Raw genomic sequence first — 21,209 nt, forward strand, 5'->3', positions numbered from 1 at the left:
CTCACCCCTAATCTCTGAGGAGGGGAGAGGGACTGGAGATTGAGTTCAATCACATGGCCATTGATTTAATCAACAATGACTGCGTAACAAAACTCACACAAAAACTCTGGACACTGAAGCTCAGTAGACCTTCCTGATTGATGAGTGTTACCGATGTGCTGGGAGAGTGACTGATTTAGATTCCACGAGGAGAGAGCAAGGAAGCTCTGTGCCACCACCCAGGTAGTTAATATCAGCACTGAAGTAACTTGCAGGACACTCAGTTGCTGTCAGAGAATTGGTGTCAAAACACAGGAACCACAGTTTTCTATAAGCCAAACCACAATCTTGTAAGCTATATCTCAATATCCCCATGCTACAGAGGGGGAGAGTAAGAGACAGGGAGGGTAAGTGACTTATCCACAGGCAGAGAGCCATCCTATAGCAAAGCAGGAATATGAATTTTAGTTCGTTGGCCCCAAGTCATGCTTTTTCCCTCCAGGGCACCACTGCCTCATGGTCTACCATGCCACCAAATTGGTGGTAAAATCACAAAGGTTGGTGGCTAGCACCTGCCTTGGGGGAGTTACCTAATTTGACCCATCAGGGTCAACTGCCAGGGAGGTAATGAAAAAAAGCTGAGGCCCTCAGACCTTTGAAAGTTTAAATTATACCTTTCTGACTGTGTGTATCTTGTGTAATCCTCAAAGATTTGTAATTGTGACAGCCTAGGAAAATTACAGGTGACTTGAAGCAATTTAATGATAATAAAAATAAAATAAAAACAGTAAACAGCACTGCTGCTCCCTCTAATTTCCCAGCATCTTTATCATATAAATGCCTCCCATTCTTCTCCCCACAGACGATTAATGAATCCGCAATTGCCACGCTGGATGCTGTGCTCTCTTCTTTTTAATTCCCTTTCAGCTGCAGCTCCAGCTCCAGGGGAAGCCCATCCCAGCTCCGAGGCCAGGGGTCTCACAGGGCAGCCAGACCAGAGAACCAGCCCTGGGACAGGCACCAGACTTTCCACCTTCGCTCCTCACCCCAACACCCCAGAGCTGGCTTCTCCAGCCAAGTTTCTCCAAGAGCCCTGCTGATCTGATCAACCACAAATTGACCTTCTCTCTGGGTGTCTCCTTGCCTCCCTCCTGGTGCTAATATGCGCCTTAAAGAGCTGCAAACTCAACAAGTCTCTGTTATGCAGGTTAATTCAGAGGCGGCCAAGCTGTGATCAAATGACCTTTACCCACTTCCCTGCTAATTTTGATGGGCAGCTCCATTTTCCTTCTCCCTCCTGGTCCCCCCTTGCTCTAAATTGGAAATCTATCAATTTTCTAGGTAAATGGAAAATAAAGACACCCAGGCACAAGCAACACGCACTCGCCCACATATACTCTAACACTAACGTACGGTTGTTGAGGCAGGGGCTAGATGGGGCCTGTTTTTTTTTAAATACTGAATTTGCAGCTTTTAGAAGAATGCTGTAGCTGGGTCCTGAGCTGATGCCAAAAGAAAATAAAGGTTCCAAAAGAGAACCGCTTCTCCACGATTTTATTTCTTGCTTCGTCTGTGGGGTACGATAACAGTAACAAATACGGAGAATAATAACAATAAAAACTAATATTCATCAAGTGCTTCCTACTTACCAGTCACTTCCTAAGGGTTATCTCATTTAATTTTCTCAAGATCTGTATGAAATGAGGATTATTATTACCCCCAATTTATAGAAAAAGAAACTGTGACTTCAAGAGACTATGGAAAATGCTTATAGACACACACACACACACACACACACACACACACACAGGAGGCAGAGTAAGCATTTGAACCTGAATGGTCTGATTCCAAAGTCAAGTTCTGGGACCCATCACATAATCACATTAAGCCTCAGTTTCCACATCTGCAATATGAGGATAATAAGTTCTACCTCATCAGTCTTCTGGAGGAGAAATTAACTCATGGTCATCCTTTGAAAGCTGTCAGTCAAATCACCATCAGTTCACCATTATTATAATTATGATTATTCATTCAATTAATTAATTCCTTGTACAAATATTTCCTGAACACCTACTATGTGCACTGTTCAAGGTCTGGGGATACGGCAGTGATCCAAACAGATAAACATCCCTGTCTCCAGAAAGCATGCATTCAAGTGGGAGAGAATGACAAGAAACAAGTAAAATATATAGTGTGTCAGATGAGGCTCAATGCTAGTGAGAAAATAAAGTGGGGAGGGGGGTATCAGGGGTAAGGGAGGAAGGCTGCAACTTTACAAAGGCTGGTCAGTGAAGACCTCACAGAGAAGGTGATATTTGGACAAAAGTCTAAGGGAACGAGGAGAGCAAGCCAGGCAGTTACTTGGAGAAAGAGCATTCCAAGCAGTGGCAACAGCAAGTGCAAAGACCCTGAGGCAGAACCAGCAAGGAAGCCAGAGTGGATGGAGCAGGAGGAGGGAGGAGGGAGTAGCAAGCGAGGAGTCCACAGGGGGAAAGTGGGCGGTGGACCATGTAAGGCCATGCAGGCCATCAGCTTCTACTCTACGTGCCATGGGAGGTCCTAGGAGGGATTTGAGCAGAGCAGTGACATAACCTAAAATGGTCACTCTGGCTACTATGGGAGGGGAAGAGCAGAAGCAAGGAGATAAGTTAAGGAACTGTTACCACTAACGCAGAAGTTGCAACATGGTGGCTTGGACCAGGAAATGGCAGTGGAGGTGATGAGAAGTGTTTGGATTCTGAATATATTTTGAAGGTAGAACCAACCAGATATGCTGATGGCTTGGGTGTCAGTGTATATGAAAGCAAGCCATCACAGATGACTCCAAGGTTTTTGACCTGAGCAGTTGGAAGAATGGAGTGGCCACTTACCAAAATGGGAGCAAGCAGGAGGAGCAGGTGTTACGGATTGAACTGTGTCCCTCAAAACAGGTATGTTAGGAAGCCCTAACCCCCAATAGCTGAGAATTTGACCTTATTTGGAAATAGGGTCTTTGCAGATGTCGTCAAGCTAAGATGAGGTCGTTAGGGTGGGCCCTAATTCAACAGGACAGGTGTCCTTATAAAAACGGGAAATGTGGACACAGATTCACAGGGAGAGCACCATGTGAAGATGGCGTGGTGCTGCCACAGGGCCAGGACCCACCAGAGCCCCGAGAGAGGCCTGGAACAGATCCCTCCCCCGGGTGTCCAGAGGGAGCACGGCCCTGCCAACACCTTGATTTGGACGTCCTGCCTCCAGAACTGTGAGACAATATATTTCAACTGAGTGTTGAAGTCACTCAGTTTGTGGCACTCTGTTATGGCAGGTTTGGAGGGCAGGGGCCTCCATCTGAGTGGAGATGTCGCACAGGCAACTAGGTATGAGTCTGGAGTGCAGGGGGGAGGCCTGAACTGGAACATGTACATTTGAGAGCCACCTCATCTGCTATGACCCCATGCGACTGGCTGAGATCACTTGGGGTAGATAGAGAAGAAGTCCAAAGATTGAGCTCTGGGCCACTCCAGGAGTGAAAAAGCAGCTGGTGAGTAAAGAAGGAAACCAGGAGAGGTGTTGTCCTGAAAGGCAAAGGAAGAAAATGTTTTGAGAAGAAAGGTCATCAGCTCTGTCACATGTCAGCGATGAGTCAAGTTTGATGAAGACGAAGAATTGACCATTGGATTTAGCAACTCTGAGCTTGTTTGTGACCTTGACAATAGCAGTTTCAGAAGCGGGAGTGAGGCTTCCTTGGAATGGGTTGAAGGGAGAAGGAGAGGAGAGAAACTGGAGGCACAGGTACAGACATCTCTTTGGAGGAGTTTGCGAAAGGAAGACGTGGGGTCAAGAGAGAGCTTTTTTAGAGGTAACAGAGATGGCAGCATGTTTTAGCTGAGGGAAATGATGCAGCAAAGACAGGGAAATTGATGAGACAGTGGAAAGAAAGGAGAATTAGAGTGAGGTCCTTGGAAATCTGCTGGGGGCAGGATCAAGTACACACTTGCCAGGAGCATGGGCGATTCACCCACGGTAACAGGAGAGAGGCAGGTAGACGGGCACAGGTGCACGGGGGGGGGGGGGGGGGGGGGAGTAGGTGTGGCCGTGGTACCGCAGGAGGTAAAGTCAACAGCTGAGTGGAGGGGAGGAGGTGCTACCTCTTGGAGGAGGCGGAAAAGGGCTGAAACAGTCATGGAGGTGAGCAGGCCAGTGAGAGGTGAGGAAATATAGTTGGGTTGTCGGGCAGCACTGGGGGCCAGCGGAGGTTTGGCTCATGAAGGTGAAGTAAGATCAGTCAGATGAGGGGGCTGCTCTCCAGCCGTGTTCAGCGGCCCATGTGTAAGCTCAAAGTCAATAGAAAGTTGGATTTAATCATAGCTGGGGTTTTGTTCCTCGAATGCAAAAAGAGGAGGAGCAAAGGAGATGAGAGGTATGCAGAAGAGGGATTATAATGACGGACTAGGGAATTTTAGCTGGAGAGGGATACGAGGGAGGACTTGAGACAGGCAGGCATCCCCAAAGGGCATTTGGATTAGGGATTGCATGTTCCACGAGGGGACAGGAGTGTTAGAGAGGGGTTACTAGAGCTTGTGAGCTAGAAGAATGAAAGTGGGGGCTCCTTAACATGCGTATCTTGGAGGGGTGGCAGTGACTGGCAATGACAAGGTCTAGGGTATGGCCATGGGAATGGGTGGCTGGGGAAGGAGGGAGGACAAGAACATTGGAAGCGGAGGTCAAAGAATTAAGAGGCCCAGGTATTGGAAGGATCGTGGATGTTGAAACCACCAAGAATTTTGAGAGAGGCAGTGTTGGAGAGCGTGACAGTGAGCCAGGAGCTGAAATCTTGAAGGAATGAGAGCACGTCACCAAGGGTCGTTAGGTACTCACAACGGCTCCTGACGATGTGAGTTCCAAAGCTGGGGGTTCTTAGAGAAAGGACTGAGGACAACAGGAAGGCAGCGATGAGAAGCAAGGAAGCCTTCCAGGCCACCTCCAGGCCCAGAGGTATGATGGCAGTGAGAGAAAATAGCCACCAACTAAGAGAGATTCCCCAGAAAACAGTGTCCTTAGGGAGAACCAGGGAATGATCAAAGGAGAGACTAAGGAAAGAGGTGGTTTGCTGATGGCTGAGCGGGAGTTCCACAGGGCAAGGGCAAGGCTGGGGAAGGATGGGAAACTGAGTTAGAAAAGAAGACATGCAGAGCCTAATGGAGGGCAGGGCCCCAGGGATGAAGGGGCTCCTCACGTCGTACACTTACATAAGGATGACAGAGGCTCCCGTTTATTCAGCAGCCCTGTGTGCCAGACGCTGTAATCTTCATTTGGCATGCATGATCTCATTTAATCCTCAAGGCGACTCTGTGGGGAAGGTAGTGGGATTACCATATTACAGATAAGAAAACAGAATTTTAAAGAAAATATTAGTAAATTGCTTGTGACCCCCTCCATCCCCCGCCCCCGGCAGGTCACCACATGCCGGTGCACGGGTCGTGCACTGCACATCTCCAAGGTGCGTAATTGTATTCAATGTGGATGGCACCACCTGGAGTTGTGTAGTGCATAAGCTGTGTGCCTAAATGTAGCGCCTCTGCTCGCTTGGTTCCAAAGCCTGTTTCCTCACAACTGTATTATAGAGTCCGGTAATCAAAGTCTCTTAAGGGAGAGCTCCTTAAGGTTGGGGGAGATTTCTTTCCTGTATCCACAGAGAGAAGCACGACACCTGGCACATGGCAGGTGCATAATAAATGGCGGCAAGATTAAAGGCTATCGAAGACGAGCATGAATGTGCTCATCAACTCCTGAATTGCGGGATCTGTAGAGGCTCCTCTTGAAGCCTGAAATAGGTAGTTTAAAACAAATGAAAGGAACAACTACAGCTTGGCACAGCTGGTCGTCAGCTTATAAAACTCATTAACCCAAGAGGTGGTGTAGGCAGCAAATACTAATGGACTCCAGGTGTGTCTAGGAACTTTCAGGACTTCAACAACAGCATGTCCCATTGAGAAGAGTAGCCAAGAAGCAGCCACATTGTTTGAGCAGCCACTGTATTCCAGGCACTGAGCCTGGGTGAACGCGTGATTTTACTAATCTCTCGAAGTTCGTTTTCTTTAAGGTAAAACAGAACCAACATTACCTACTTGTTGTGTGTGTGTGTGGGGGGGGGGTGATCATTAAATAAAATATGTAAAATGCTAAGAACAGGCCTGGCACAGGGCTAATCCTCAACAAATGTTAACTGTTATCCCTGGAAATAATAATAATAACAAATGAAATTGTGTTGACATTTCACTAGTAGGAAAGAATTTCACAGCGCTTGCATCTCATACCAAGAAACCGGGTTCAATTATCCTCTTATATGGACACTTCACTGATCAAGATTTAAAAACACTAACCTTCAGCCTTTGGGATTATATAAAAGCAGAAGCACAATTTGATGATTTTTCTCCCTTGTGATTTTCAGCCAGGGCTAGCTTTAACTAAAGCAGCAGCGTAATGACAGTCTCCCGCTTCGAGCATCCCCCACCTCCTATGATTTCCACCAAGAGCTTTCAGGGAACCAACACTGTGTTGGGTACCAAATAAAATATGCAGATGAGGCTTCTGACTTCCTGTGCAGAGACTTCCGTGCAGACTTTGTGGATATTGTGCAACACAGATAAGATGAAAATAGATTAATATTACTAGAAGCCAGATCTCAAAGAAAATCATCCCAAATTTTCCAGCTTAGTTATGCTGAGAACCAACTTCCTTTCCTACAAATCTGACTGTAGCCCCTTAGAGGTCTGCTCTGTTGTACTGTGCACCCCTTGAAGGCAATGATCATTCAGTTATGTGTCATTTCTTCTCTGGACCCACAAGCCCAGCACAATGCCTGGTACAAGGTAGGTTTTGCCAGAGAGAGACTAGAAAGGTGGGTGGATGAATGATGGAAAGAGGGAGAGATGAGGCAACATAGTATAACTGACCTAGCATCGGCTCTAAATGGATATTAGGTTCCAAAATGAGCTCTATCATTATTTAGTAGTGTGGCCTTGAAAAAGTTGCTTAATCTCTCTGGGCCTCAGTTTCCTTATCTGTAATATGGGGATAATCATTGTACCTCCCTTGTAAGTTTGTTGATTGTTTTAAGTATTAAGTAAGAGAATACATATAAAGCGTTACTTATCCATCCGCACATGTTTATTGAGCTCCTTTCATGTGCTGGACACTGGTCTAAGCGCTGAGACTACCTCGTTAAACAAAACAGATAAACATCCTTGCCTTCATAGAGTTTACATTCTAACTGGGAAAGCAGACAAAGCATATAAATTAGACAATTGTATATTAGAAGGTAAATGTTTCTAAGGGAAAGTAGAGCAGAGTAAGGGGGTGGGGAAGAGCTCGCAATTTATTTTATTTTTTATTTCACTTTTTTTAAATTGAGGTCATATTGGTTTATAACATTGTATAATTTCAGGTATACATTATTTATCAGTTTCTTTATAGACTGCATTGTGCTCACCATCAATGGTCTAGTTTTTATCTGTCACCATACATATGTGCCCCTTTACCCCTTAGCCCTACCCCCACCCCCTTCTCCTCTGGTTACCACTAATCTGTTCTCTTTATCCACTAATTTGTTCTCTTTATCTTCCATATATGAATGAAATCATATGTTATTTGTCTTTATCTGGCTTGTTTCACTTATAACACCCTCAAGATCCACCCATGTTGTTGCAAATGGCACAATTTTGTCTTTTTTTGTCTTGATGGGCACTTGGGTTGCTTCCACATCTTGCCTATTGTGAATAATGTTGCAACGAACATAGGGGTGCATAGATCTCTTTCTATTGCTGATTTCATGTTCTTTGGATAAATACCCGGTAGTGGGACAGCTGGATTGTATGGTATTTCTATTTTTAATTTTTTGAGGAAACTCCATGCTGTTTTCCATAGCGGCTGCACCAGTTTGCATTCCCACCAGCAGTGTATGAGGGTTCCCTTTTCTCCACATCATTGCCAACACTTGCTATTTCTCACCTTCTTTATTATAGCCATTCTGACAGGTGTGAGGTGATATCTCATTGTGGTTTTGATAGGCATTTCCGTAATAATTAGTGATGTTGAACATCTTTTCATGTGCCTGTTGGACATCTGTATAGCTTGTTTGGAAAAATGTCTATTCATATCCTCTGTCCATTTTTTTGATCGGGTTGTTTGTTTTTTTGTTGTTGAGTTGTATGAATTCTTTATATATTTTAGAGACTAACCCCTTGTCAGATATACGATTTGCAAACATTTTCTCCCAGTTGGTGGGTTGCCTTTTTGTTTTGTTGATGGTTTGTTTCCTTTGCTGTGCAGAGGCTTTTTAGTCTTATGTAGTCTCATTTGTTTATTTTTTCTTTTGTTTCCCTGCCTGAGTAGACATGGTATTCAAAAAGATGTTGCTAAGAGCGATGTCAAAGAGTGTACTGCCTATATTTTCTTCTAGGAGTTTTATGGTTTCAGGTCTTAGATTCAAGTCTTTAATCCATTTTGAGTTAATTTTTGTGTATAGTGTAAGATAATGGTCTATGTTCATTCTTTTGCATGTGGTTGTCCAGTTTTCCCAACACCATTTATTGAAGAGATTTTCCTTTGTCCATTTTATGTTCGTGGCTCCTTTGTCAAAGATTAGCTGTCCACAGATGTGTGGTTTTATTTCTGGGCTTTCAATTCTGTTCCATTGATCTGTGTGTCTGTTTTTGTGCCAGTACCATGCTGTTTTGATTACTATAGCTTTGTAGTATATTTTGAAGTCAGGGATTGTGATACCTCCAGTTTTGTTCTTTTCTCTCAGGATCACTTTGGCTATTCAGGGTCTTTTGTTGCCCCATATAAATTTTAGGATTCTTTGCTCTATTTCCATAAGGAATGTCATTGGGATTCTGACTGGGATTGCATTGAATCTGTAGATTGCTTTAGGTAATATGGACATTTTAACTATATTTATTGTTCCAATCCATGAGCATGGAATATCTTTCCATTGTTTATGTCTTCTTTGATTTCTTTCAATAATGTTTTCTAGCTTTCCACGTATAAGTCTTTCACCTCCTTGGTTAAATTTATTCCCAGATATTTTCTTCTTTTTGTTGCAATTGCAAATAGGATTGTATTCTTGACTTATCTTTCTGCTAGTTCGTTATTAGTGTATGGAAATGGAACTGATTTTTGTAAGTGGATTTTGTACCCTTCAACTTTGCTGTAGTTGTTGATTATTTCTAATAGCTCTCTGGTGGATTCTTTAGGGTTTCTATGTGTAGAACCACGTCTGCAAACAGTGGGGGTTTTACTTCTTCCTTTCTGATTTGGATACCTTTTATTTCTTTTTCTTGCCTAATTGCTCTGGCCAAAACCTCCAGTACTATTTTGAATAAGAGTGGCAAGAGTGGGCATCATTGTCCTGTTCCTGTTCTCAGAGGAATGGCTTTCAGTTTTTCATTGTTAAGTATGATGTTGGCTGTGGGTTTGTCATATATGACCTTTATTGTGTTGAGGTACTTTCCTTCTATGCCCATTTTATTGAGAGTTTTAAAATCATAAATAGGTGTTGGATCTTGTCAAATGCCTTCTCTGCATCTACTGAGATGATTGTGTGATTTTAATCCTCATTCTGTTAATGTGGCATATCACACTGATTGATTTGCAGATGTTGAACCATCCATGCATCCCTGATATAAATCCTCCTTGATTATGATGTATGATCTTTTTAATGTGTTGCTGTATTCAATTTACCAACATTTTCTTGAGGATTTTTGCATCTATGTTCATCAGCAATTTGGCCTGTAATTTTCCTTCTTTGTGTTGTCCTTGTCTGGTTTTGGTATCAGGGTGATGTTGGCCTCATAGAATGAGTTAGGAAGCATTCTGTCTTCTCCAATTTTTTGGAATGGTTTGAGAAGGCTAGGTATTAAATCTTCTTTTTATGTTTAGTAGAATTCTCCAGAGAAGCTATCTGGTCCCGGACTTTTATTTTGGGGGAGGTTTTTGATTACTATTTCAGTCTCTTTACTTGTGATTGGTCTTTTCAGATTCTTTATTTCTTCTTGATTCAGTTTTAGGAGGTTGTATGAGTCTGAGAATTTATCCATTTCTTCTAGCTTGTCCAATTTGTTGACATATAGTTTTTCATAGTATTCTCTTATAATCCTTTGTATTTCTGTGGTATCCATTGTGATTTCTTCTCTTTAATTTCTAATTTTATTTATTTGACTCTTCTCTCTTTTTTCTTAGTGAGTCTGGCTAAGGGTTTGTCAATTGTGTTTATTTTCTCAAAGAACTGGCTCTTAGTTTCGTTGATCCTTTCTATTGTTTTCTTAGTCTCTATTTCATTTATTTCTGCTCTAATTTTTGTTATTTCCCTCCTACTGCTGACTTTTGGCTTTGTTCTTCTTTTTCTAGTTCTGTTAGGTATAGTTTAAGATTACTTATTTGAGATTTTTCTTGTTTGTTGAGGTAGGCCTGTATTGCTATAAACTTCCCTCTTAGTACCACTTTTGCTGCATCCCATAAGAGTTGGTATGTTATGTTTTCATTTTCACTTGTCTGTAGGTATTTTTTGATTTTTTGTTTGATTTCTTCATTAATCCAATGGTTGTTCAGTAGCATGTTGTTCAGTCTCTCTGTGTTTGTGACTTTCCCAGCCTTTTTCTTGTAGTTCATTTCTAGTTTCATAGCATTGTGGTCAGAAAGGATGCTTGATGTGATTTCAATCTTCTTAAATTTATTGAGGCTTGTATTGTTTCCCAATATATAGTCTACCTTTGAGAATGTTCCATGTGCACTTGAGAAGAATGTGTATTCTGCTGTTTTGGGATGGAATGTTCTCTATATACCTATTAAGTCCATCTGGTCTAGCATTTCATTTAAGGTCACTGTTTCCTTGTTGACTTTCTATTTGGATGATCTATCCATTGATACAAGGTGGGTATTGAGGTCCCCTTCTATTAATTTGTTGCTGTCAATTTCTGCCTTTAGATCTGTTATTATTTCTATCTTCTAAGTCGCTAGTTCTGTCCTCCGTAACATCAGTTCTATTTTTCATGGATTCTAGATTATTTGTATCTCATTAATTGTATTCTTTATATCCAGAATTTCTGTTTGTTTGTTTGTTTTTAGAGTTTCGATCTCTCTGGTGAAGGATTCCTTCTGCTTGTTAATTTTATTCCTGAGCTTATTGAACAGCCTTTCTGAGATTTCTTGTCACTTGTTGATTTCCTTTATGATAAATATTTTGAATTCTCTGTCATTTAGATTGTAAATTTCTGTGAGTTCAGGATTGGTTTCATTCTCCTTCTTCTCTAAAGCATTAATGTAGTTCTCCATGGCGTTCGATGAAGTGATCCTTTGCCAGTGCATTTGTGGTAGTATCAGGTCGCAGATTCCAACTGCCACCACTGGAGGTGGGGGACAGAACCTGTCTTTTCTGATCCCACTCCACCTGCTGAAGTGCTAGTGAGGCTTCTCTGAATTTGCACCCTGGCTGCAGCCACTTGATAAGTCACACATGAGCATGTAGGTGGGGCCTCTCTGCTCCACCAGTGGGTTGCTCTGGTTCAAGACCACTGTGCTCAGCAGGGGACCAGCCAAGCTTGTGTGCTAGCTGGGAGGTGAGGGGCACTTTCTTTCATGCATGGCCCAGCTCTGCACTCATGGGCAGCTCAGCTGAGCTGCTGCCCTTGGTGGGTGCTCCTTCATGGGGGGCTGAGCCATGCCACTTGGTGGGGAGCATTCCCACAGGTGGGGCTGCCCCAGCATGGTGGGTGCTCTTGTAGGCCAGGCTACAATTCTGAAAGCATTCATGAGGGCTGGGCTTCCCTGGCCTCCTCTTACAGTCACACTGGCCACTGTGTGAGGACCCATGACCTAGATTGCTGCTGCTGGGGAGTGGAAGGGGTGCACTCACCTAGTTCCATTGCCTCCCAGGTATCCAGTCCCCCTACCTTCAGATGCACGGCTCCATGGATCTCTCAGACATCCTGTTGTGCTGTTCAGGGAATCCTCTGCTGGTTAATAAATGTCCATTTAGTTATAATTTAGAGGGGAGAGACAAAGGGAACAACTCACTCTGCCATGATGCTGATGTCACTAAGGAGGGTTTGCAATTTAAGTTAACATGGTGAGGGTAATCCTCACAGAGATAGGACCATTTGAGCAATGACTCAAAGGAGTGAAGGAGTGAGCAGTAGGGATATTTGGGAGATAGCATTCTAGGCAGAGGAAACAGCCAGTGCAAAGGCCCTGAGGTGGCAGTGTGTCTGATATGTTTGCAGTACAGAGAAGGCTGGTATGGCTAAAGCAGCAAGAGAGAGAGGAAGAGTAACAACAGATGAAGTCCAAGATAGGATAGGAGGTCAGATTCCACAAGACCTCAAAGGCCACTGTAAGACTTTGGTTTTTTCCCCCCTATTTTTAGTGAAATGAAGATCCCTTTGAAGCAGCAGAGGGGCACAGTCTGATTTATCCTTTAACAGGATCACTTTGACTACTGTGTGGAGGACCTGATGCCCAATTGGGATACAATGGTAGCTATTATGAATGCTTGGCAGAAGCAGCTACCTTCTTGGGTGTCTCAGCAAATCTGTTTGGCTTTCTAATGACTTATACCATCTGTTTTCACGGACTGAAACAAAGAGTTCTGCAGAGTTGAATAGAAGAAGTTGGGAGCTGGCACTGCAACTCTGTACAACTCACTGTCAAAGTGTTCCCCAGGGCCTAGGGATATAGGGCATGTGTGTGGACGTGTTGCTGACCCCCACAAGGGCAATACTTTGAAATTGCTCCTTTCCTTGCACATCTGCTAAAGGATGCTTCCTCCACAGCTGTCAGGCAGCCTCTTCTGGCCAGAGAGATGAGCATGTTCTCCCCAAAGTCGTTGGTGAGGACATCACCACAGGCCTGATCCCTTCTCCTGCTCCCCCCTCCTCCACTTCTTCCTCCTCCTTCTTCACCAACATCACCTTCATCATATCCGTTATCACTATCTTCATTAGTATCATCATCACCATTTATTTGTTGCTTATTCTGTCGGCAACTATGATAGCACTTTATATGCACTTCCTTAACTTACTCTCCACTGTAAATATGAGGCTACAGCCATTATACTACCTACCTACAATTGCTTTTTTCTGGAGGCTATTGTTCTCTTTCTTTTGGCCTACTTGAAGTGTTGTTAACATGTCCCTCAGTACATAGAGAAGGGGGAATCACAAGGTGGAGTGAAAAGGAGAACAGCCCAGTAACAGGCAGATCTGGCCTCCCATTGCAGCGTACTTGACTACAAGCCCAGACTGCGTCCCAATATTTATCTAGGTGTGACATGTGCAGATAGGAAGAGAAAGAAAGAGAAGGTAGATCAGGGGTGGGTGTAGATACAGATCTGGCCCTGGACAAGGCTTACACTCTCCTGGGAGGAGGGTGGTAGAGGTAGTCAAGAACACCAGCTCCAGAACCAGACCCTCGCTCTGCCCCCTCCAGCTGGGGGACCTTGGGAAACCATCTCTTCACACCTCTGTTTTCTCATCTGTAAAATGAAAGTGATTATAGTACTTACCTCACAGGCTTGTTATGAGGATTAATGTGCTAAGGCACAATGTCATAGGAAAACTACTAAACACTTCAAATGACAAAATATGTAGACATTGACTAACTTCTGATATTCAGCTTAGACATGGCCATCTACTGGCCAGAGTCTTTTAAGAGAATTTGAGCTATGGTTCAAAGGGAAAGAATATCTTAGAAGTCTAATCCTGATCTCTGGAATTAAAAGGCATGGACCTGGGGGTGAGGCATGTCTAAGGAATGCCCACACCAGGCTAGTGGCCTGCAAACACCCTTCGGCACAGGCCCAGGTTTCTGCCTGCATGTGAGCAACTCAAGGGAAAGACTTCCACCTGTGCTGGGATTGTCCTGGGGATGACTCACCCTCCCCAACAAGACCTATTAGCCTAGACAAGGCATCTACCAGGTGTTCAGCGTGGCCGGGTCTTCCTTAGAGCCGAGCTGCTACAGAACATTCTGAGGTCATGGATTCTTGTTTCCTTTGCACTGAGCATGGAGGGTTAGGGTAAAAGAAGCAGCCCTTTTTGCAAAAGACCTGAATAGACATTTTTCCAAAGAAGAAGTACCAATGGCCAATAGGTATATAAAAAGGTGCTCAGCATCACTAATCATCAGGACAATGCAAATCAAAACCACAATGGGGTATTACCTCACACCTGTTAGGATGGCTTTTATCAAAAAGACAAGAGATAAGTATTGGCAAGGATGTGGAGAAAAGGGAACTCTTATGTACTCTTGGTGGAAATGTAAATTGGTACAGCCACTAGGGAAAACAGCATGGTGGTTCCTCAAAAAACTAAAAATAGAACTGCCATATGATCCAGCAATCCCACTCCTGGGTATATTTCTGAAGGAATTGAGATCAGTATCGCAAAGGGATATCTGCACCCTCATGTTCACTGCAGCCCTATTCACAATAGCCAAGACATGGAAATAACCTGAGTGTCCATCAGTGGATGACACTCATTATCAGTGGATAAAGAAGTTGTAGTATATATATACAATGGCATATTATTCAGCCATGAGAAAGAAGGAAATCCTGCCATTTGCAACAACATGAATGGGCCTTGAGGGCATTGTGCTAAGTGAGAGAAGTCAGAGAAAGACAAATACTGTAGGATCTCACTTATATGTGGAATCTAAAAAACCTGAACTTGTAAAACCAGAAAGAAGAACGGTGGTTACTAAGCACTGGAGGGTAGAGGAATTAGGGAGATGTTTAAGGGCACCAATTTACAACTAGCAGATAAATAAGTTCTAGAGATCTAACGTACTATATGGAATATATAGTCTATAGTGATTATAGTCAATAAAACTGTATTATAAAGCTAAGAGACTAAATCTTAACTATTCTTAACACAAAAAAGAAATGACACATATGTGACATGATAAAGGTATTAGCTAACACTACTGTAGTAATCACACTGCAATATATAAATGCATCAAACCCACCTGTTGCATGCCTTAAACTTACACAATGTTATATGTCAATTTCATCTCAATTTTAAAAAAGAGCTCTTTTAGGGTTCCCCACTGCATGGAAGAGGCAACTGATCCCTAAAAGCAAGGGCTGTGTCTGTGGTGTTCACTGCTGGCTCTCCAGTACACAGCATGGTGCCTAGCATGTGTAGAAGTAGACATTCAATATTTATGGAAGAAGAGAATAAAGATATAATGGAAGAAAGGAGGAAAATTTGAGCTTTTAATAAATAGTAACTTTGGTTTTTCACCTGACCAAGCAAACTTGCCAACCCCGTGGGGAAGTGACACTGACTTCCTGGTCTAGAGAGAATGTAGGATACACCTGGGGGAACAAGTGTAGCCATGAGGGTCTCCATCCAGGATGACTCATCGTCCCATCACATCATTATCCCAGCCCCTCTTCAGGCAGTGCCTGCCTCTCCAGACGTTCCTCCAGAAATCCACCACTGTCAAATATAAATAAAGCAAACCGCATTATTACATGCGCCTCCATCTGTTAGTTAACAAATAGATCAGCCCCGTCTCACTAATTAAGAAAAAATACCTGGGACTGCAAAACGTGACTTACTCCTCTCAGTGATAATGACAGGTATTTGTCACAGGCTTTGAGGTGATGGGGGCTCTGCCCACTTCATGCGGCCAGGGTTCTCTCCCTGGGACCTGAGAGAAGACCCCGGGTAGCATGCCTACTGGGGAGCCTCCCCTGCTTCCGGTCTGTCTGTGTGGGACCATAGCTAAGTCCTGGGCAGTGGATCCAAAGTACTGGGGGCTAAGTTCAGATGACTCTTCCTCCAGCTGTCTATCCCATTTTCTACATTCCACCTCTTAGGTGAGGACAGTGCCTGAGTCTGGACCAAGAGGCAAAGCAGTATTTCTTTTTTTCCTTTTCTTTTTTTTATTTTTGGCAAGGAAGATTTGCTCTGAGCTAGCATCTGTTACCAATCTTCCTTTTTTTTTTTTTTTGCTTGAGGAAGATCTACCCTGAGCTAATATCTGTGCCAATCTTCTTCTATTTTGTGTGTGGGTCGCTGCCCCAGAATGGTCTAATGTGTGATGTAGGTCCGCGCTGGAGATTCGAACCCGCGAACCTGGCTGCTGAAGCAGAGTGCACCAGACTTAACCACCATGCCACGGGGCCAGCCCTTCTTTTTTTCCATTTTTATTGACGTATAATTGGCAAATCAAAACTGTATATATTTAAGGTGTACAAATTGATGTTTTGAGGTACATATATATTGTGAAAAGCAGAATTTCTTAAACTGAGTTTTGAGGGCCATCAGCATCAGGATCGTGGGGAGCTTGTAAAAATACAGATCCTCAGGATCCCGTTGGATCAGAATCTCTGGGATTGGGACGAGAATGTTGCCATTGTAACCCACTCCCCAGGGGATTCTAAGAGTTTGACAACCACTTATGAAAAACCCTTCCTTTCTTCTGGTTGGAAATTTAGATTTTCTTTTATCTACATTGGCAAAAAAAAAAAAAAAGGGGAAAAGTTTCTGGCAGGTGGCATAGGATCACAGAAGGTCCCTGTTGGAGGGGACCCTAGTTCAACCTTCATTTTGCAGGTAAGGAGACCAAGGCCCATGTTACAAGCTGAATTGTGTCTCCCAAAAAAGATACGTTGAAATCCCAAGCCCCAGCACCTCAGAACGTGACCTTATTTGGAAACCGAGTCTTTACAGAGATAAAGTTCAAATAAGGTCATTGGGGGGGCCCTCATCCTATGTGACAGGTGTCTTTAAGAAAAGGGGAAATGTGGACACAGAGGCAAGGCTATGTGAAGAGACATAGGGAGAATGCCGTGTGAAATTAGAGTGATGCTATCACAAGCCAAGGAATGTCTGGAGCTTCCAGAAGCTGGAAGAAGCAGGGAAGGACCCTCCTTTCAGGTTTCAGAGGGAGCATAGCCCTGCCACACCTTGATCTCAGACTTCTAGTCTCCAGAACTGTGGGACAATAAATTTCTGTTGTTCTAAGCCACCCGGTTTGTGGTACTTTGTTACAGCAGTTAGAGCCAACTAATACAGCCCATAAACGGAACATGACTTGGCCAAGGTCCTACAGCTAGACAGGGGGCAGGGCAGGGCTCCATCAGGTTTCAGACTCTCTCCTGGGCTCCATTTCCTCCAGCACACTGCCGCAGTCTACTTCTCCCCTTTAGCCTCTGCAAGGCATGACCCTCAGCCTGCCCTCTGCAAATGCGGAACAGGTGGCCTCCCGAAGGCACTCGTCCAGATGCAGAAACCAGAGGAGGTCTGCTGGAGGAGTGCGGCCACCCAATGTCCAACCCACAGATTCCAGAATCAGCCCGATCTTGCAAAGACCGTCAGGCCGGGCAGGTGCCCGCAGTGCAGTCGGCAAAGGATAACCGTGGGTGCCGTTTGTGGCTGCCATGTGCTCCCTATTTCCAACCCTCTGGAAACCCAAACTGGCAGTTAGCAAACACACCAGGGACTTTTCCATGGGGTCTTCCCAGAAGGACAATATGTGGGCAGGCTTCTCAGGCTGCCCAAGGAAGTCTGTGGTGGGGAGAAGTAGGAGTTTGCCCAGAACCCAGAAAGCTCCCTTCTCCCTTGTAGTCTCTGTGAGTGCAGTTCTGAGGAGACAGCGTCAAGAACTGGTGGGGGCCTCCCCTGCTAGACAATCGCTGTTAGTGCAAAGGCATCTTCACCCTCCTTACAGATCCCTCCCTCTGAGGCCAGGCCTCTGGCAGAGTGTCCGACACTCGCTGATACCTCCCTCTACCCCTCCACAGGTGCGCAGGTCAACCCACAGCCCTTACGAAATTCTCTCGAAAGCTTCTGGACTGTAAGACCAGGATTGAGTGAGAGGGAAGTCTACTACTAGGGTGGAGAATTCCATGTGGCTTAAGATTTCTGCATTAAGAGGGCCAGCCCGTTGGCGCAGTGGTTAAGTTCGCACATTCCGCTTCTGGTGGCCCAGGGTTCACCAGTTTGGATCCCGGGTGCGAACATGGCACCACTTGGCATGTCATGCTGTGGCAGGCATCCCACATATAAAGTAGAGGAAGATAGGCATGGATGTTAGCTCAGAGCCAGTCTTCCTCAGCGAAAGGAAGAGGATTGGCAGCAGTTAGCTCAGGGCTAATCTTCCTCAAAAGAAAAAAAAAAGATTTCTGCATTAAGGAGCAAAGCAAAATTCTTCACAGCTATTGTCCCTAAATTTTATTATGGCTGATGAAAGCAGGACACAGTATTTCTTAAGTTCCTTAGGGAGACACTACCAGAGAGAAGGCTAGAAGCCATTTATGATCCTCTCCAACCCCAGTGTCCTGAGAGCAAGAGGAGGCTGATGTCCAGAAGGAGGAGGCCTCTGCAGCCAGCTCTGAGTGAGCAGGAGCTCCTGCACATGGTCTTCATTGCCTCAAAGGTCCCAACAGGTGGAAGCTTGTCATGCCTGAGGGTAACATATCCATGAGGAAAGTCATTTGTGATGAGAAAGGAGAGAGAGAGAAGAGGGAGAGCATGCAATCAAATTAATTCTAATGACATTGGTAAGGAGATGTGGAAGCACAGCCAACGACTCCATTAAAATAATGACTTTGGGTCTCTTCTGTCATCACCTAGGGTCTTCTCCTCCTCCCTTGCCTACTCTATCTCAAGAGCACTGGCAACGACCACTGTGTTGGGAGACAGGAAGGATGGCAGGGATGGGGCGTGATGCCACAGATGGGGAGACCCTCTTTCCACCCACCAGCTCCTCCTGATAATCAGTGGTTAGTTCCCTTGGTTAGCAGCTGCAGAGAGGGAAATAAATCACATTGTGCCATGCGAGCATGAGACACGGATGCAGGAGGCCAGCCTGGAGCTTCTGCCATACGTCTCTCTTGGCCAGAGACCTAACGACACCCAAGGGTGGACACATGCCCACCATGTTCCATCCACCTGGACCATCACATCAATGGTGTCCCTGGAGTTGGGCAGAGTGGCAGCCCTCGTAGATAACCACACATATATGTGGGCAGTGTCATAAGGCAGCTCAGGATGATAAGAAAGACACCTGGCAGAATTTACCCAGATCCCCCAGAACTAAGCCTACATTCCCTTGTTTGTTTGTTTGTTTGTTTACCTGTAATTTTTTTATTGACGTGAAATTCATACAACGTGAAATTCATCATTTTAAAGTGAACAATTTAGTACATTCACAGTGTTGCGTAACCACCACCTCTGTCTAGTTCCAAATCATTTTCATCACCCCAAAAGGAAACCCCTTACCTATACACCCTCCTCCCAGCCCCTGGCAACCACCGATCTGCCTCCTGTCTCTATAGATTCACCTATTCTGGACATTTCATAGAGATGGAATCATACAATGTATGACCTCTATGGCTTCTTTCACTTAGCATGATGGTTTTGAGGTTTAGCACATTGTACCATGTATCACTACTCCATTTCTTTTTATGGCTGAATAATATTCCATTGTATGAATATACCACAATTTGTTTATCCATTTATCTGTTGGTGGATATTTGGGCTAAATCTACATTTCTGATGGACCCAGAGCTCTCAAAGCCACGTTTCCCTTGAATTAGTACACCAGTCCTTGCCCCCCAACTCTGTTTCTGCCTCCCAGGTTGGACCCAGCCCATCTCTCATGCATACCCTGCTCTAGCACAGCTCCCCTGGCCACACATTTGTATAGCCCAAGTAATGCCAAACTCAACACTCCCTCTCCAAGGAGAGCTCCCTCCCCATCAGGTGTTCAGGCTATCCTCAGCTGAGAAAGGCGAAGACGCCTCAACCTGAGCCCTCACTCTGGGCCTCCAGCAAAAAGGAGAAGATGATGTCAGCAGATCTTCTGTCTTCAATCTGGTCCCAATTTTGCAATCCCAAGACCTCAATCAAGGAGAATTTGGACAAAGTTATTTAGTTTGAATTGCTGTGTTTGCTGTATTTGTTCCATTTGGGCAGAGAGATATGCACGCATGCATTCTGATTCTCGTAACACCAGGGGAGGGTTATCAGCCAAACTAAGCCAGGTGCATCCCAGAAGGCCATGCTGTGAGCCAGGATTCGTTCTCATCTAATACATCCTCACTGGTACCTGCTCTGCGCCAGGCACCGTGATATACCCAGGGATATATAAAGATCAACGAGACATGGCCTGAGGAGCTCCTGGCCTGGAAAAGGAGACAGATCCATGCAGGAATTGCAGTAAGACCAGGAAGAGAGACCCTGAGTCATCAGGGGCCCCGGAACCCAGAGGAGTGGGGCTGGTGGAGCCGGGGAGAGAAGGTTTCTCAGAGACTGAAGGAGGGTGAGTAGTGTTTGAGCAGGAGGGGAAGGGCTTCCTGAGGGGACTGCAGGAGCAAAAGCACGAGGAGGGTGTGGTTCGCTCTGGGAGTGCTCTCCCCCACTGTGGCCACGAAGGGGATGCTCAGGACCTGCGGGAGGCTGCGCTAAAAACGGGCTTGGGACATCAGGTTAAGTCATCTATCCTAAAGTATCTACAGGTTTGTAGTCTGAGGAGGAGGGATCAGAAGGGGCAAAGGCTGGAGGCACGGAGGCCGAGTGGGAGGCTGTGGCAGTGGCCCTGACTGGACCCTGAGGAGCTGGCCCAGCACACCTGCAGTAGCTCTGCATAAGACAGGCTGAGGGAGGCAATCTTTGGAAAGGGCGGGGCAGGCCCTGAAGGCATTAACATGGTAATTTATGCAAGATTGAAAAAACCAGTGGGGAGTTGATGGAGACTGGGAGGCTAGAGCCCTCCACCCCAGCCCCTCCACCCTGTCTCCCCCTCGGCGCCACACTGTCTGAATTTGGGCAGCCGTAGGAGGTGTGGAAAGGAAGGAACTGTGTCAAGAAGACATTGCAGAGGAGAATGAATGGGGTGTTCAAGAAGCAGCTGCTGTGCCCGTCTCATGCCCAAAACAGGAAATCATCCAAAAAGCAGTCTCCCACAGGGTCCAGACCTGTGAGGGCTCCCACCCTGTTTGACATCGTCTTTGCCATTCTCAGCTTGAGGAGAACCTCCCAAGTCAAAGGCAGCTTCGAGCAGAGGTGTCCCCGCCGCTGGTTGAAACCTCACGATGCTCTCCAGCTCCCGGCAGCCTGTTCCGTCTCGTCCTACAGAGCGGCTCCACTGCCTGGGAGGGTCCGGCGAAGCCTCCACCGCGTCCCTGTGCTGCCCCTTGTCAGCCAAGAGAGATGCCAGCCTTATCCCCAGCCTGAAAG

Source organism: Equus przewalskii, chromosome 6 (genome assembly GCF_037783145.1).
Source record: "Equus przewalskii isolate Varuska chromosome 6, EquPr2, whole genome shotgun sequence".
In the NCBI taxonomy this organism is placed as follows: Eukaryota; Metazoa; Chordata; class Mammalia; order Perissodactyla; family Equidae; genus Equus; species Equus przewalskii.